The sequence below is a fragment of the Schistocerca nitens genome, chromosome 3 (genome assembly GCF_023898315.1).
Source record: "Schistocerca nitens isolate TAMUIC-IGC-003100 chromosome 3, iqSchNite1.1, whole genome shotgun sequence".
Classification (NCBI taxonomy): Eukaryota; Metazoa; Arthropoda; class Insecta; order Orthoptera; family Acrididae; genus Schistocerca; species Schistocerca nitens.
Genome location: NC_064616.1, coordinates 154,084,069 through 154,103,802, shown reverse-complemented (window position 1 = coordinate 154,103,802; position 19,734 = coordinate 154,084,069). Strand labels below are relative to the sequence as shown.

Sequence of the window (19,734 nt, the reverse complement as noted above, 5' to 3'; positions counted from 1 at the left end):
GTGTATTCATCTCTTGGTCTCCCTCTACGATTTTTACCCTCTACGTTGCCCTTCAATACTAAATTGGTGATCCGTTGATACCTCAGAACATGTCCTACCAACCGATCCCTTCTAATCAAGTTGTGCCACAAACTCCTCTTTTCCCCAATCCTATTCAGTACCTCCTCATTAGTTATGTGATCAATCTAATCTTCAGCATTCTTCTGTAGCACCACATTTCGAAAGCTTCTATTCTCTTCTTGTCCAAACTGTTTATCGCCCATGTTTCACTTCCATACATGGCTACACTCAATACGAATACTTTCAGAAACGACTTCCTGACACTTAAATCTATACTCGATGTTAACAAATTTCTCTCCTTGCCATTGCCAGTATACATTTTATATCCTCTCTACTTCGACCATCATCAGTTATTTTGCTCCGCAAATAGCAAAACTCCTTTTCTACTTTAAGCGTCTCATTTCCTAATCTAATTCCCTCAGCATCACCCGACTTAATTCGACTACATTCCATTATCCTCGTTTTGCTTTTGTTGATGTTCATCTTATATCCTCCTTTCAAGACACTGTCCATTCCGTTCAACTGCTCTTCCAAGTCCTTTGCTGTCTCTGACAGAATTACAATGTCATCGGCGTACCTTAAAGTTTTTATTTCTTCTCCATGGATTTTAATACCTACTCCGAATTTTTCTTTTGTTTCCTTTACTCCTTGCTCAATATACAGATTGAACAACATCGGGGAGAGGCTACAACCCTGTCTCACTCACTTCCCAACCACTGCTTTCCTTTCAGGTCCCCCGACTCTTATAACTGCCATCTGGTTACTATACAAATTGTAAATAGCCTTTCGCTCGCTGTATTTTACCCCTGCCACCTTCAAAATTTGAAAGAGAGTATTCCAGTCAACGTCGTCAAAAGCTTTCTCTAAGTCTACAAATGCTAGAAACGTAGGTTTGTCTTTTCTTAATCTAGCTTCTAAAATAAGTGCGGACTTTTATTGCCTGATAATTCTTCTCCGATTCTTACTTTACGAAGTCTTGTTACATATAACGAGCTTAATGATGTTGTTTCCTTCCAGTCGATATCCGTCTTTAGCAAGACCACCACAAGCACTGTCCATAAAATAAGGGACAAATGCGCAGGTAAACTGGCCCTTTTCGCTTTCGTTAGGAGTGTTATTGCCGCGAGTTGTAAAAGGTTGTGAGCGCGTCGAAGCAACAGTCGGCAGAAGCACGTGCTGCGGCGGCGGGAAAGTTTTGTGTCTGGAAGGTAAGAGCGCCCTCCCTGGCCCTCGTCGCAGGAGAAGCGTTCTAATTCTGTCCTGGCGTGCGGTGGTCCGGCCGCCGCCTCTGCCGAAATCCCAGTCGCAGCGAAGGTAGTGGCGCGCTAGCAGCGCCGGCCTTGACGCACGCGAGGCGACCATGCGCGTCCGTAGCACACGGCCAACTCGCGACTCTCCGCCCCCGCCGTCGCCCCCGCGCCGCGCGTCTACCGTTTGACACCGGCGATTCCATTGTCTAGGCACGCTTTCTTAGGTCACACTGCCGAAGGGACGCGCTTCGCTGGACGCTGAGGAATTTGAGACATGTGACACTGTGCCTTTCCTTGCGAAACTGTCACACGAACGGCACAGTTCTTCGTCTGGCAGAAAAAGCAAGTTATTAAACGTGTGTGTGGTGGACTGTGCTCGTGTTTATATGCACAACGCTTAACTTTCGCACAGCGAGGGAGATTGTAAACTGGCATTTTATTTATTCCTCATCAGAGGTGTCTGACAGCTTGTTCCATCATCAGATTACGCTCGTAGGAAGATCAGTGTTATACAGCTTCTTTCAGAAAAATAACTTTCTACCGCAGGTTTGTTAATCTGTCTGGATGAGCAGTTTCTTCCTCAGACAACAAGCAAACACGCGAGATCCCATTAAGGAAATATACGCCCTCGGTAAGTACGTATTTACAAATTTATTGAATCATTGAGCCTGAACTAGCCCCTTGAAACAGATTATCTTTTTCTACGAATCTAAACGCAGAGACTTCAAGTTAACTACTTAATTTTTCATACATTGCAAAGGCATACAAGCAATTACTGTTAATACATTAAGTGTGTCCGACTGTTTCAACGTCTTCACAAATAAAGTGTCATTTAATCTTTAAAACAAACGATGTATTGTAGTAGCTACACACTTTCTTGTTCGTGTAATGATCAGCGCACATAATTCTAAGTCTCCACGATGTATGCAGGGCGCTTGGTGAGCTTACGTACAGTCCATGTTAATATATTGGAGTAGCTCATACACTGAAGTAGAGTAGGAAATTGAACCAGAAATACTACCGTTGTAACACCCTAATAACGCGTAGGCCCTACTATATTTCTCAACACATTTCGTGATCGGTACGAATGCAGTTGCAGTGAAGGACGTTCGAAAGCCACGTCATCGCTTTTAAAAGTGCGTGTGGACGAAAATAAGGCAGCGATTGTGTTGACAGAAGACCAACTTCCTCGTTCAACAACCTACGAAGCTTAGTAGCGCAGCTATAATTTACGCGGAACACGTTTTTCTAGAAAATGGAAGCCGCGTGTGCCGCAGCCAGCTGGTATAATTCTTGCTGGCGGCCTTCCTACGGTCGCTGCGAGTAATCTTCGCAGAATGGCGTCATCCATGGGGAAGGGGGTGTGGCCACGACGCCGTTCGGTTGCGCAAGCGGCTGTCACGCCCTCTGCTCGTTGAGACATAGTAGTAGCTGTTGGCTGATTGTCATATACGTATGTTACAACGAAATAATAGCTGTATGTATACAAAATATGTTGCGCTGGAAATCGAGTATGGCGAATGGAATGAAATACAGAGAAATGAAATGTGTTGTTTCAGAAGGGGATTTTCTTCCGTTTTCTGGGCATATAATGAATGATTTCCTAGTAAACTGTCCCGATCCACACGCAGAATAATGAGACATGAGACGAAAGAACAAACGTCATCATTCTGCATTAGACAGAAATAGACTCCATCTGTTGATCCATTATATTTTGCTACACTCCATTTTATAATATACGTCGTTATACCTGTGAGTTCTAGAATGAATATTTCATTAATAGCCTGTAATCGATTTTTTTCCTCACAAAATTCTTCTTTTCTAAGGTGATGAACCTCCACCCTTTGATGTAAATTAGGTAGACCATTGGTAAAAATGCAATTTTAAATACAGTAAGATCATGTTTCATTGATTGGCGTCGCGTTATTCAGGCGTTACGTTATTCGTTCCGTCTGAACCTCACACAAATCTAAAATAAATTATTTTAGGTTTTATGAAGCCCTCACTAACATTAAATTCTAGGTTTTTGGGCGTCCGTCGTTGAAATTAGCTCTAAAATATCTGTGTTGTCTCGAAAGACGCTAGAATTTCGACGATATTTTCGGCGCTGTATGCACTATCCTAGACATAGTAATTAGTGGTAACAAAATATAAGCATCTGTATTCCAGGAAGAGTAGCGTAAGTCTTACCCAGTTAAAGTTTATTACTAATTTTTGCCCCAAGAACGAATACCATCAAGTGTTCATGGAAATCGCACTAAATTAAATGGGTAATAATTAATTACACTGAGTGGATAACAGCAAATAACCAAATTTTTTGTGTAAGAAGTTAATTTCAAATTACTAACAATGACATGGAATGAGACAATTTTTGCTGACTTTTTGTTTTTAGTATTCATCCTAGCAGTCGTTTCAAATCATCTGGAAAAACTTTCTGCGTTACTGCCTTTGCTAGCAAGGAGATATAATAGTGTGACAAGCTTTGTTCTGAATAATTGTTATTAGTCTCAGTGTGGAGGCTGAACAACTTAACATGGACAGCCCAAGTATTTCGTTTCAGAATTCTTGCTAAGTCGTAGACGTAGTGACATTTTATGTCGTATTTTGCAATACCATTCATATGCTGACAAAAAAACATACTGATTCTTGTTAATAATCAGCCACCGTTGTCGTAAGGGTGGAGACAACGCATCGTTTTCGGCATCGGACCTAGTCTTGTACCACAAAGATTGTGTTTTAAGAGGAGAAGAGACAGCGTTTGTCGAAAATTTTGGCACTTCTATTTAAAGAATTAGCTTGCGGTTATTGCGAACATTTCACTGTAAACCATGACGACCATTATATCGCTGAACTCCTCTTCCAACAGATTTACAATGCCATTAAAAAAAGTATATTGCTCAATTTAAAAGAAAACACAGTTGGTTCAGTAATTCTATACGTAGATATGATATAAATGTTACCCATACAACAGATTACTTACCCCTTACATACTGTCATTGGCTAAATACTTCGTCTCGATTTCTAGAACCTTTTGTTATTTATTCGAGGTGTTCAGGTTACATAGTTCACCTCATATAAGGCATGCTGATTAACAAATGTAATCACACTGAGTCGACATACCGCGTCATCAGTAATAGCTTCAGTACTGTTGGTAATACTGTGGTTATTGAAACAGGAACACGTACATAACCACCTTCATTTCCTATATTTTCCATTCGGGCTCATTATGGAATCATCACTTTCTTCCTGCACTTCACTAATCCCTTCATCACTGCATGGTTATTAAAATCAGTTACCTCAAAAGCAGTACATTTCCTGACAGCTGAGGTAACCGTAGATTCTGGATGTGGATGTTGGAAGAAGCTGCGAATCCAGCCAGTTCCACTTAATACTTACTTGATCACAGTAGACCTCTTGAACGTCTCTTCGAAGTAGGGATCATGAAATACGCAACTGAACAACGATGTTTTAGGAAATAATCTGTGGTAGCTTTGAAGGAACCATTCCATTATTCTCCTGAAATGATTTAGGAAACCACCAAAAGTCCAAAACCAGATAACAGTGTAGACATTTGAACCCACTTCTCCAGAACAGGGATGATGGCAGTTCTACGAACCCATGCAGTAGAGCTAAGATGGAATATCATATATGGAATGGATTGGCGTGGCGTCATACTTAGAACCCTCCGATCCAGCATAAAGGTGAATTTCTTACGTTCCTTACCAACGTTTAAATGAAATTACCTGAACGGAATGTAAGGCTGTGCACGAAAGCGTCCTGGTTAAAGTATATGAATGGACCATCGAGATAGAACAACAGCTTACTGACAGTCGCGCAGTGATCAGTGCTCAAGATTTCCAGGTGGAAATCACATCTTTCAGTTCAGCTTCATTCAGAGGTACGTATTTTACATGCACCGATACTGTTTAAAAATACCACAGAAATAGCATACACTTAATTTACCACATACCTACCACTGCCAGCCGAAGTGGCCGTGCGGTTCTAGGCGCTGCAGTCTGGAACCGCGAGACCGCTACGGTCGCAGGTTCGAATCCTGCCTCGGGCATGGATGTGTGTGATATCCTTAGGTTAGTTAGGTTTAGCTAGTTCTAAGTTCTAGGCGACTAATGACCTCAGAAGTTGAGTCCCATAGTGCTCAGAGAGCCTACCACTGTACGTAGTCGTCCGATGTCAACGCAGATGTTACTAGCCCCCATAATTGCTGTTCGACTTTCCTGGTGAACCGGAATCCTGAATGAGGCCGATTTCGTAAATTTATAACTGTGAAGCATCAATTTTGTTTAGGAGTAATAATGCGCTCCATCCGTGATGCAAAAAATTGAGGTTCACTTTTCGACACCTTCGCCATATACTTTAACCAGTTTACGGTAGATGGCACACTATCTAAGCTTTAAGTCTGCAGTAAATGAATGCCGCATCTGGTTTCATAACCGACGGTACTGCAATCGAGGTGCTCACTGTCTCAGCTTGTTACACACACGAAGTCTGCATTAAACAGTAACTTATGCATAATACTAATTCTTTCTTGAATTTTATCCATAATGGATGCAATTAACTCAGTGACTGTTCCTTCACATGTTGTGAAATAATAACAGCTGCCACTCACAGAAGAAGTTGATTTTATTTAACGCCCCACCGGTTTCGAGCTTGTGCTCATCTTCACTTGATTTTGTATTCAGTTACCTACTTCAGTGTTTGGGTTTACTGTTTAAATAAAAAGCAAATCATGAGATCGTGAATAATTAGATCCAGATGAAGCTATTGGAAATTGCTAAGCGACATTTGTTGAAAAGTACTATAGTACTTCGATGCTGTACAATACATGTCACTTAGCAACTTCCACTTGTTTCAGTCGCTTTTATTATGTCACCATCACATTATTTGTATCTTTATATTTAAACAGTGCTCTCCAACAGTGAGTACTGAAATATGTGAGTGTAAAACCACGAAACCGGTCGTGCATTTAATGGAGACACCTTCTTTCGTGCCTAGTAGCGGTTATTATTCTATACCTTGCAGGTCCTTTTTTGTCCTTCGAGAGATCTTCATAATTGTGTGATTTTGTTTGCCACTTACAAAATTCTTTATTTATCGATTATGTAGCTGATCTGTCACTGTGTATGATAGTTATATGGAAGAAAGGTGTTCGATCGTTACTGCCGTCAAAGATATTTTCCTGCTGCAGTGGTTGAAATGGAGTCGACTCAGCTTCGTAACATTAACTTATTAGTTTGTTGTAGCAAGGGTAGCAGCCCCTTTTTCACAACCGTGGATTTTTAACCAGGAGACGGTGTGATGAGTATACAACCTCAGCCGCAGATGGGTTGACCTACAGGGTCCAAATATATATTTATAATTTCCCGATACGAGGGATATTACAGCGATTTGATAATGGTCGTATGAAAAACTAGTCTAGTTAAAATCGTAATTAATAGTAGCCGACGGCTGTTTTTTATGAAGGTATTCACCATTGTAAATAATCGAGCACTTTATCGTCTAGTTCCCATAGTTACCGCATATGGTAATGGAGACGGACGTTCTATTTCACCTATTCCGGAAACCAGAAAATAATAAACGCATTATTGTTCGTATAAAACTAAAAAAAATGAAATATAGGAACTTCGCTTGAGTTTGACGTTGGTTGATAGCCTGTGTCTTACCCGCAAAAGCGAATCAGAAATAGTGGATACATATTTAAATATTTTATCTTTGCAACGTTTCTGACAACAGACGACGCTGTTGCTGGAGCTGTTGAAGAAGCAGCAAATTTGTTGAGTAGATCTTTTCAAAGTTCAAGAGGCACAACTAATCGCAAGAAATAAAAAGAAAGTCGAGGAACTACACGCCAAAAATAAAGTGCTAAACAAATGCGCATAAACTGCTTACACAAATGTATGATGTATCAGGTAATGCATGACAGTGTGCAGTACATGTTGGCTATATTGATAGGCTTCTACATAGATAAATGAGGATGGAAAATAGCCGAGGTGGAATTAAAGTCATTGCCTGTCTGAAGAGTGTCTGAAATCCCCGTTACAGACTTCTAGGACTTGTTGAGGGGAGTTAGTACATCGTATTTTGAATAGGAACGCATGTCCGTATACGTCATCCAAAGAGACTACAGAGCGTCAAAGTTATAGGCGTGGGCGTCTGTTAATGTACGTATACACGGGGTGATTCCGTGATGATGTTACAGACTTTGTAGGATGATGGAGAATGATAAGTGTATTAATTTGAAGTAAGGATCCCTGTACCGGAAACGAACGAGTCGAAAGTTATAAACGAAAACCGTTCTCATACCTCTGACAGTTGAATGCATGTACCGGTTCTTGTGTTGCGAATAATGTAGGGCTGGCAACTTTCAGAGGTGGTCGTGTGGACAAAAACGAGAAAAAATGATTTCCGGTACTGGGATCCTTACTTCAAATTAATACATTTATCGTTTTCCATCATCCTAGAAAGTTTGTAACATCATCACGGAATCACCTCGTGTATACGTACATTTACAGACGCCCGCGCCTATAACTTTGCCGCTCTGTAGTCTCGCTGGATGACGTTTCCGGACACGAGTTCCTATTCAAAATACGATGTACTTACTGTCCTCTACAAGTCCTAGAAGTCTGAAACGGGAATTTTCGACCACCCTATATGTGTTTGAATTCCTAAAACTGTTCATAGTGAGCAGAATACTACATTAGCGTATGAAATCCACAACTCGTGTTAAATTGCGATGATGACATTTGGGTTCGTTGCTGTGATGTTGCGTACGTACAGTCACAGGAAACCACCACTCAAGCAAACACTTGGAGGCAAATTTATGGAAGTGAATGTTCAGTCAATATGACCCCGTTTCTAAGGACGTAAGCGCGAAGTTAACGAACAGCCAACAGTAGTTCACTCCGCGCGTAGCGATAAACTAAGCAATTCTTGTGTCCCCGGAATAGAACTTGAAATTCTGTTTCCGGTTGACAGTGGTCGACGTGCGTTTTCTGCGCCCACATATGAGCCGCTGAATACAAACACCACAGTATGCCGGATCCAGCGACTGTAAATGCGTGTAGCTCTCACCACTGACGCTATTGCTGGTATTAAACCACATCTGAGAGACATGCGGTTTAGTTTCTGAGTGGTAACGTCTGTACCGTGCGATGTTGAAGCAATTATAGCTTAATTTTTATTTCTAACAGGGTACAGCAAACTTTTTCGTTAGTGAAACAGCCTTTTTATGCTCTGGAAAATGAAAATTCTGTATTTTCATACAGGAAATACGTATACGTTCGTTATATTACGTAAGACACATAGATTTGAAAAAACTGAATGTTGATCCTGCATAACTTGAAACTGGATACATTCAGGGATGGAAAATTTATATCTTTTTTTTTAACTGCCTGTTTATTTACTTTCTCTGAGCTACAAAAAAATCTCAGTTATAGTAAAATCGTTCGTTGTGTTGTAAAAAAAAGCCAGGTGCACGCGTCAAAAATCCCACACTGTGTATATTTCTCACATTAATTATTTGTCTCTCTCTCTCTTTCTCTTATTGCTATTCGCGTTTTTGAGATTGTCACATGATGGGCGTTGCCCCACCCAGATCATAGTATTATTGCTTTCTGTTGCTGAAGCACTATTTACCCTTCGATGATGGTATGTGTCGCGTCTTCCATTTCTGCGAATGATGTAAATTTTGTTCTTTATATTTTAATGTTTTAAATGTCTATGTACCACGTTTCTGAGACCAAAATGAAGAACCGCCTATTGTCACCCAGTACACGGATTCGTTATGAATTTGCGTCAACTACTAACCCGGAAGCTAGCGAACTATAAATTTACCTACACGAGCTGGTTCAAAAATGGTTCAAATGGCTCTGAGCACTATGGGACTCAACTGCTGTGGTCATTAGTCCCCTAGAACTTAGAACTACTTAAACCTAACTAACCTAAGGACATCACACACATCCATGCCCGAGGCAGGATTCGAACCTGCGACCGTAGCAGTCGCACGGTTCCGGACTGCGCGCCTAGAACCGCGAGACCACCGCGGCCGGCCACGAGCTGGTCGTAGTAAATGTAACTTAATTATGGTTACTGCAAGATTGCTCCAGAAACAGACTTATTTGATAAGGCTCCATTCGAAGTAAGTTTAGACTTCGCGTCTATGTATATAGACCTATATATGTACTGGAACATAAATCATATGAATCAGTCTAGAGCTTTGTGTGGGTCATGTACGATCAATCCATCTCTCAAATTTATCCAAGCCCATAAATATCGTAAATGTTTGTGACCACAAACAAAATGATATCATGGAGATCTTCTTTTCCTTATTGGCACAATTTCTTTTTCATCTACTTCAGACTTGCTAAGTACATTCTATGACATGTCTTTCATCTACGTATCATATAATTTTTGGGGTATTTTGCGTGACACAAAAAGTAATTGTTTTATGGGACCTTAACCGTTCTGCGAAAAAAACTGTGGTTGTAATATGAGCCTCATGCTACAAACTTATAAACTTACGAGAAAGACAATTTTATTAAATCAGATATTGTTATAAAACATAATGTAGAAATCTTCTTGAAGATCGCCCCATATTTTGCTGACTTCTTTAGACCCATTCTTTGCTTCATAGTGTCTTTAAAACTCTTATCTTTTTTAGTTTATCCCTAGTCATTCTTTTTTGTTTCCTCCTACGCGTCAACTCTTTACGAGACTTCTGAAACACAAAACCGAACAGAAAATATGTAGCGATTATAATTTGTGCCCATTTATGTCATTTATATTGGGGGTTCACACTGCCAGTGCCAAGAGGGTTCATAATACCAACACCGCCATGTTTGTAAACAAAAATTTAACTTCGTCTAATATTGATATAAAGTACAACATTAATACTGGAATATAACGCTTGATGTAGGTGAAACATTAGAAAAATATCATAACTAGTATTTACGTGGGAACAGCTTTAGTAGTACTGGGAAAAACCGCCACTACTCAAAATTTTTGTGGGTTGTGAAAACAAGACAAGCAAGATAATCTAAATGGTGACCTAACTGTTAAAACGTGTTACTGCGTCAGGGCGTTCTATTGGCGTTATTACGAACTGGTGCTTGGAATGATAAACTCACCACCAGAATGCGCGGCTTTGTTTATTGGATATTGCGGGGGCCCAAGTTGCTAGAAGGCGCCCTCAGTACCATCCTTACCCCTGCTATAATATGATTCCTAGGTTTTCTGCAGCTCTAAGCAGACGCAGTTATTTGCACTCTAATTCTTTCGTTACGTATTTTAACTTATTGAGTTACAGTGTTAGAATATCACGGTTCGAGAGCTTGTACGATATGCTTCTGATTTGGAAGTTACAACTCAAAATAACGTTACAATTACGCCCTTAATTGCAAACAATTATTTTCGGAATAAAACATTTGTATGTGTCATAAATAATGACAGAGTATGCAGTTTTGTCCAATAAAAAAATGAAATGATCGTGTGGCATTCTTGGTCGAAAGGCATCACGCGAGGAAGTTCGGTCGCCGAGCTGCAAGTGTTATTGTAGTCGACCCCACATTGGGCGACTTGCGTGACTACGAGCGGAGAAAAATCCACAAGCCTGTTGGGAACCGAATCCGGACCCGATGCATCGTAGGGCAACACGTTACCACTCAACTGAGCAGGCGGACGTTGTCCAATGAATCACATAGCTAGAGACCGTGGCTGTTATCTGAAACAAAGTGCTGGTGGTATACGGCACAGGTGGGCAACTGGCTGTGTTTTGAGGCATAATTTACTGGCGTGGCCTGTCGGGAAACGGGTGCCGTTCATAACGGTACGCTACCCTATAAAAATTAACATCACAGACGCTATAGGTTCGACTTGTCTAGGAGGGATGCTATCATGTCACGTTACGAGGTGGCTCGCGGGTCATCAAAGGTTGCCCATGCCTGGTGTATAGCAACCACCCACAGATTTGTTTTAAGTCACTTTCTTCAAAAAAATACCGTTGCCGGTTTCGAATTTGTACAGTTCTATGGACGGCTTTCAAATTTTCGTCAGAACATACGATACACTGATTTTCCCTACGATAAACAATAATTGACAGTTACAGACGTGTAATAAAGATGTTTGCCCTACAGTCTTGTGTTATAAGGCAACTTATCTGATATTTTTTCTCACAGCTTTTTTCCAACGAATCATATTCGCAATGTTGTTTGTATTTTCACCACCACATACGTCGTTTGGCGTTATTAAAAACTTTCTTTTGGTCACAAAACGAACTTTCATTGCGCACATGTTTAGGCTTACAACATCTAAAAATAAATTCGCAGTTTACAAGGTATTTGAGTGTAAAAAATGCCGCGGTTCAGTGATACAGAGATATGGGTTTTTGGGAAAGGAAACGTAAATTACAGTTGATTTAAATTGAAAAACTATTTTGCATTAAATGTATGACATTAAATACAGTAGATAATAGGATTTTGTAAATTGCAGAGGTAAAAATTTATTTTACACCACGTCAGAGAATAAATGCAGATAAGAAAGTATGTTAAATCCTTATGTGCTATTTGGACAGTGGTGATAATAATATATTAAAATTGGTCCATATTAATTTAGTGCCATCAATATTATTTACTATTGTAGATACATACGCGTACAATATTATAAGATATGTTACTTGATCTGCAGATATGTGTAGAAACATTATTTATATTGGAATGTGTCAAGTACTTCCTGGAAGTTTCTCAGGAAAGGAGTATTAGTCTACTTAGATTGCTCATTAAGCATATTATCAACGAAATGATTTTAAGTGTGTGTGTATTTCTGTTTCTTCTAGCAGATTGTTAGTGGCTCCTTTTTTTCTTCGTATAACGTTGTATCGCAGTTCTTGGACACTCTTGTTCCTTGTACACTCAATATTTGTTTTCGCAAGTTGTGAGTCAAAACACATGGTAGCCATTGGAAATCCGTTTTGTGAACAAACGGAAGTATTAAATAATGGAAAACGACATATTTCATGATTAAAATACAACATTGCGAATATGATTCGACGGTAGAAAACTGTGAAAACAAATGTTGTAGACGGACTTTTCACGTAAATTGCATTCTAACACAAGTTTTAGCACAACCATCTTTATTACACGTTTGTAACCGTGAATTATTGTTTGTCCTAGGGCAACGTACCATTAAACCAATACAACGTATGTTCTGACGAAAGCATGAACGTCGTCTAATGATGAACTCCATAAAGTCGAAACTGGTAACGGTATTTTTTGAACAAATTATCGTAAAATCAATTTGTGGCTGGCTAGTGTACACCATCAACATTTTATTAACAACCGAGTAGTCCTAATAACCGTTAGCTGTGGAGGATTTGCACTTACTGTTTCACTGCTACATCATAAATCACTTCCTTCTTCTACACTGCGTCTTCTATAATTATAAGTGTGTTCTATCTCGGAAACCATTCGGAATAGCGCATATGTCCATATAAAGTTTATTGTTTCAAATGAGCGTCCCTGTCGTCGTATCCATGAATGTTGACCATTACTCCTAGGACAACCTGCATGCTCCACAAGTCACTATACAGCGCACGACGTCGGGTACGTGATACAAGTATTATCGGTTTTCTGTCCTATTACATTATCGTAAGATGCGATTGAAAAATAAATGTGTTAATGTCTCTGTAAACCCTCTTATCTTAGTCTCATGATCCCTGCGCGAGACATAATTTGGTGGCAGCATACTAGGTGCACAGTCTTCTTCGAATGCTGATTCTCCAAATTTACCCAACAAATTTTCGCGAGAACTGCATTGTCTTTATTCCAAAGATTCCCATTTAAATTCCTCGAGCACTTTTTTGCAGTTTCATACGGGATTCGCCAACCTACTATGATTCTAGCATCCCGTCTCTGAATTCATTCGATGCGTTTTGTCATGCCTATTTGATACTGACTGCAAATACTATAAAAACACTGTAGAATTGGATGTAACTGCTTCTGGCATGCGATTTCCTTTACAGGTACATTGCTTTTTCCTAGACCACTTCCAACAAATCTAAGTCTGCCATTCGCCCACCCTAGTACTGATTTTACGTGATCGTCACATTTCATATCCCTTGTGAGCCTTATAATTAAATACATGTACGATGCGACGTGCTCAACTTGTTCACCGCTCTTCAAGCAGTCAGCTACTACCGAGTTCTTCCCCTTTGTAACAGGAATTATCTTACATTTATCGACATCTAGCGACAGTAGCCTTTTATTGCAAAAAGGGACAAGTTTGAGTCTTTCTGTGTTTCCTTAGTACCCTCCAACGACTATTGTTCTCCGTGGGCAATTCAGTTCAGCAGCGAACAATCTTAATGTGCCTTGATCCTACCTGATAGTTCGTTTATGTAATTTCAAACATTAGACGCTATGTTGGGCACAGCCGATATTACTTTCTTTGTTGATTACCGTCCACCGTCCTGTACAAGTCACTGGATTCTTTTAGTCAATTATTCATCGACCCAATTATATATTTGCGAAAATATTCCATAGAGACTTATCTTGCTAAGTTGTATCACTTTTCTGAATACCTTTCGCAGATCTGAGAAGACGAAATCTTCCTGTTCACTTGTATCTATAGTGTGCAAGATGTCATGACTACAGCAAGATGTGTTTCACACAACTGATATTCCTGATTCACCGAGGACAATCTAACAGAACTGGATCAATCTGGAAACAATGTCGACCGAAACTAATAACATCCCGCACACAGGTGTAGAATAAATCTTCTCATACATGTAGTTCGATTAGAAGAAGCCTCTACCTCACATTTAATATAAAACATTTCCAGTCAGTGGTTTCTTCATCACAGCGTCGAAAAGCCCAAATCTCCACGCTGCATTCTTTTCACGGATAAAGTTCTTTCTACTAGGATGGCTAGTTTGAACTGTCGGAATAAAAACATATTTGGAATGACGAATATACTCATGTCACATACATACGTTGATTTCATCAACGGTTCTTTATGAATTCATTGGCTGGTACAATTGATGGTCGTCTCATAGACCAGTACGTTCTTCCGTACTGACTAACAGGTCTCAGTCACATGACTTTCCGGCAAGGGCTACTCATTGAGCTAATGTAAGATCTGCCACTGTCACTCTGTCACGAAATGTGGTTCCAACATGATGGTGAATCCGCTCATTTTACACGTGTCGTCCGCCGACATAACAACAAAACATACGGTGAAAGGTGGATGGGTCGAGGTGGTCCAACTCTTTGGCCACCATGGTCGCTAGATTTAACTCCTCTAGACACTTTCTTCTGGTAGTACCTGAAGAGTCTTGCGTATGAGACTCCTGCACGGTGGGAAGAAGAACTCCTTGCACTAGTTCTGGTGGCAGCAGAAATTATTCAGCAAACACTAGTGCCGGTGTACCTTGCGTATGATAGCATGCGTAGAAGAGATACGGTACCTTATGCAAGTAAAGCACTTGGAGCCTCCAGTAGATCACACAGTTCAGTGCTCATTCGCTCCGCTGTGTACACACCGAGAATAGAGGGATTTCCAAGTGATCCGATCCTCATAATTATTGCACATCCAAACGGTATGTACATTTCAGAAAACAGATCTCCTATCAAAGTGATTCAGATGAGCTATACATTGAAGGAAAGAAAATCAAAAAGATAAACACTTTCTGTTATTTGGAATCCATTTTAGAAATGGAGGGAAAATCGGAGTCAGAAATCAATAAAAGAATTAGTAGCGGACGGAAGGTCATTGGGATGCTTAACTCAGTCTTATGGAGCAGGAATGTAATGAGCAGAACTAAAAAATTAATATACAAATCTATATTAGAGAGCGTAGTTCTGTATGGAACGGAGACCTGTACAATTAACCTGAAGCACATTAACAAAGAGATGGACTAGTGGAGAAGATCGGCAAGACTCTCCAGGAAAGGGAAGATAAGGAACACTGAAATAATAAGGAGAATGGAAATAAAAGAAAGAATATATGACTTAATGAACAGCAAGAAATTACAGTGGTACGGCCATGTACGACGAATGGAGGAAGCCAGAATACCAAAATTCATACTGGAGTGGGAACCGGAGGGGAGAAGAAGAAGACGACGACTTATGACCACCTGGCTCCAAAATGTACATCACACACTGAGGATAATGGGTGCAGAGGAAGAGGACACACAAGATCGAAACACCTGGAGGAATATGTTGAAAATATAGTTTAAGAACGTTTATTCTTTGCATAGTAATTTCAGAGTAAATTATTATGTTGGATATACGCCTCTGTAATGAGGAAAAGCTCAAAATAAAAAAAATAAAAACCTTATCTACTGAGTCCACTAAGAACCTGCAACCGTAGCGGTCGCGCGGTTCCAGACTGTAGCTCCAAGAAACGCTCGGCCACTCCGGCCGGCAACAGTTCTAGAATCCAGCTGTATGGTAGCTCACCAGTTACCTAGTTAAAACGAAATTATTTGAATGGAATGGATCTCTTCATATGAGAAATATGAAAGAAATCCAGCAAAGCCACCAAAGTGTGAAACATAGCGCACGAATTCCTATTTCACCGTGTATCACGCAGTGGAAACTCGAGGAAGCGGAAAAAACTGCATCTGCCATGGGGTTATTGGTGCATTCGCTTCCGCCTGTGAGCTACATCCGCCGTTGTTATCCAGGAAGACTCCCGCCTGCTTTGTTTATGACATTCCTCGTATTTAAATTAAATATTTAGAACTGTGTGTGGCGCTGGGGAGGGGTGGACTGTTTACTGCGCGGCGCGTGTGCCAGCGCGACTACCTGCCGCTGGCCCGGCCCACCGTTTACTCTTCTCACTCAAAAAACCTACTCCGCCGCCAACACCTTTTACGCCCGCTGCTGTTTCACACTTTCTTCTTTAATGTGGGCAATGCGTTAGCAAACACGCCTGCGACGCTCCAATAACTGTGATAACGAAGTAAACAAGTCTGGAGTGGCTCCTTTACAGCAAAGATACAAAAAAAAAAAAAAAAAGTCCGAAGCATGTTGCTACCCTGAGCATTTTGACAGAATTCCGAGGCGGATTAGGTATCACTTGATTACGTTCGGAGGAAAAGTTTTGAGAAGTAATGCGCTAGATGAAACACGTAGAAAAGAGCGGAAATAGGGTTACAAGGAAAGAAGGTCTTTAAGTAACTTTCCAGAAATCCCCAAGTTGCAAAACTGGCATGCTGCTACCTTTGATAACCCAACAGCGTCCACCGAGATTGAATTGGTACGTAGAAGCTTTTTCCTCTTCGTTATTTCCATTCTGTGAGCTCCTATGGTACTACACACTAAACCATTAGAACCACTAGTGCAAAGTGTCGTGTAGTAGTGGCTAGGGCACTGGACACATCTACATCTACATCTACATCTACATCTACATAATTACTCTGCAATTCACATTTAAGTGCTTGGCAGAGGGTTCATCGAACCACAATCATCCGTGTTTGGCGACATCGCGGTGAACGCACATTGGAAGCGTGTATTCGTCATCGCCATACTGGTGTATCACCCGGCGCGATGGTATAGGGTGCCATTGGTTACACGTCTTGGTCACCTCTTGTTCGCATTGGCGGCACTTTGAACAGTGGACGTTACATTTCAGATACGTTACGACCCGTGGCTCTACCATTCATTCGATCCCTGTGAAACCCTACATTTCAGCAGGATAATGCACGACCGCATGTTGCAGGTCCTGTACGGTCCATTCTGGATACAGAAAATGTTCGACTACTGCCCTGGCCAGCACATTCTCCAGATCTCTCACCAACTGAAAATGTCTGGTCAATGGTGGCCGAGCAACTGGCTCGTCACAATTCGCCAGTCACTACTCTTGGTAAACTGTGGTATCGTGTTGAAGCTGCATGGGCAGCTGTACCTGTACACGCCATCCAAGCTCTGTTTGACTCAATGGCCAGGCGTATCAAGGCCGTTATTACGGGCAGAGGTGGTTGTTCTGGGTACTGATTTCTCAGGATCTATGCACCCAAATTGCCTGAAAATGTAGTCACATGTCAGTTCTAGTACAATATATTTGTCCAATGAATATCCGTTTATCATCTGCATTTCTTCTTGGTGTAGCAATTTTAATGGCCAGTACTGTATATGGTCGACTCACATTAATGTGGGCATCGCGTATGTCCGACGTCAACGTGCAATAGCCGCTAACAGACGGTAGGTGGCAGAACTAGCAGGGAAGGGTATATAATGCGTGTCGGGGGGACGCAGAAAACAGTGCAGTCGTTGTCGTAATGCGGGAACGGAGCGATTTATCTGACGTCCAAATGGGCATGATAATTGACTTTCGATCCAAGGGTGGAAGCATTTCCGAAACGGCTATGTTTGTAACGAGTTTGTGTGCCGTCGTGGTTGAAGTATACCGTACATCGCAAAATGGAGCTATTCGAAACCGGCGCCAAGGAAGCCGTGTTGCACTACGGGACATAGATGATAGATATGAATGACGGCTATGGACCTGTGTAGGGACGAATAGACGAGTAACCATTCAGCCAAGATAAACCAGGGGGTTACCAACAGTGTCTCCTCAAAGACTGTTCAGGGAAAGTTTCTGCGCATGTGTCTTTGCAGCAAGTGCATGGTTCAAATACCCACTCTGACTGCCGTTCATCAGCGACGAAGACTGGAATTTGCACGTCAGTACCGCAACTGGAAGTTTATGAGTGGCGCAGATGGCCTTCTCAGATGAACCACGTTTTATGCTCCTGCGGACAGATGGACATTGGCGTGTACGGCGTGAAACGTCTGAAAGCTAAGCCGTCCAGGCCGGAAGACAGAGCGTTATGGTCTAGGGAATCCTTTCATGTGATTCTCTGGGATATCTCATCATTATGGAACGCACAATGGATCAGCAGAATACGCATGTATCCTTGGGTTTACCGTGGCCACCAAACTACTCCTATTTAAAGCCAGTCGAAATTTGTGGGCTACTTTGATCGGGCTGGCCGTGCCGTGGATCCGCATCCTACAAACCTAGCGCGACTGCCGCGGCACTGGAATTGGCATGGTTCCACATCCCTGTCGTTACCTACCAGAACCTCATTGACTCTCTTCCTGCACATCTCCGAAGGGTCTGCGCTGGAAAATGTGGTTCTTCAGATTCTCACTGTTGCAGTATTCTCTGGTAATAGACGAGACATAGTCTCTTAAATAATACACAAAGAGCAACAATTTACTTCCTACCATGATTTTCATTCATCTTCTAGAAGAAAATAAAAATTATGTTGAAGATTCTCTTGTACTGGGATTAAAACATTTCTGTCGGTGCAATCTCACTCTATGATATCCTAATACAGGGTGTTTCAAAAATGACCGGTATATTTGAAACGGCAATAAAAACTAAACGAGCAGCGATAGAAATACACCGTTTGTTGCAATATGCTTGGGACAACAGTACATTTTCAGGCGGACAAACTTTCGAAATTACAGTAGTTACAATTTTCAACAACAGATGGCGCTGCAAGTGATGTGAAAGATATAGAAGACAACGCAGTCTGTGGGTGCGCCATTCTGTACGTCGTCTTTCTGCTGTAAGCGTGTGCTGTTCACAACGTGCAAGTGTGCTGTAGACAACATGGTTTATTCCTTAGAACAGAGGATTTTTCTGGTGTTGGAATTCCACCGCCTAGAACACAGTGTTGTTGCAACAAGACGAAGTTTTCAACGGAGGTTTAATGTAACCAAAGGGCCGAAAAGCGATACAATAAAGGATCTGTTTGAAAAATTTCAACGGACTGGGAACGTGGCGGATGAACGTGCTGGAAAGGTAGGGCGACCGCGTACGGCAACCACAGACGGCAACGCGCAGCTAGTGCAGCAGGTGATCCAACAGCGGCCTCGGGTTTCCGTTCGCCGTGTTGCAGCTGCGGTCCAAATGACGCCAACGTCCACGTATCGTCTCATGCGCCAGAGTTTACACCTCTGTCCATACAAAATTCAAACGCGGCAACCCCTCAGCGCCGCTACCATTGCTGCACGAGAGACATTCGCTAACGATATAGTGCACAGGACTGATGACGGCGATATGCATGTGGGCAGCATTTGGTTTACTGACGAAGCTTATTTTTACCTGGACGGCTTCGTCAATAAACAGAACTGGCGCATGTGGGGAACCGAAAAGCTCCATGTTGCAGTCCCATCGTCCCTGCATCCTCAAAAAGTACTGGTCTGGGCCGCCATTTCTTCCAAAGGAATCATTGGCCCATTTTTCAGATCCGAAACGATTACTGCATCACGCTATCTGGGCATTCTTCGTGAATTTGCGGCGGTACAAACTGCCTTAGACGACACTGCGAACACCTCATGGTTTATGCAAGATGGTGCCCGGCCACATCGCACGGCCGACGTCTTTAATTTCCTGAATGAAT

At 41.6% G+C, this 19,734-nt stretch overlaps 1 protein-coding gene across 2 annotated transcripts in view; it reads left to right on the top strand.

Moving 5' to 3' along the window:
• The first annotated feature begins 1,512 nt into the window (after positions 1 to 1,512).
• LOC126248096 (neurogenic locus protein delta) overlaps positions 1,513 to 19,734 on the top strand; it is a 1,462,003-nt gene continuing 1,443,781 nt past the window's right edge. For both annotated transcript variants that reach the window (XM_049948762.1, XM_049948763.1), the window contains exon 1: positions 1,513 to 1,941. The gene's annotated coding sequence lies outside the window, so the exon portion shown is untranslated. The remainder of the gene's footprint in view (positions 1,942 to 19,734) is intronic.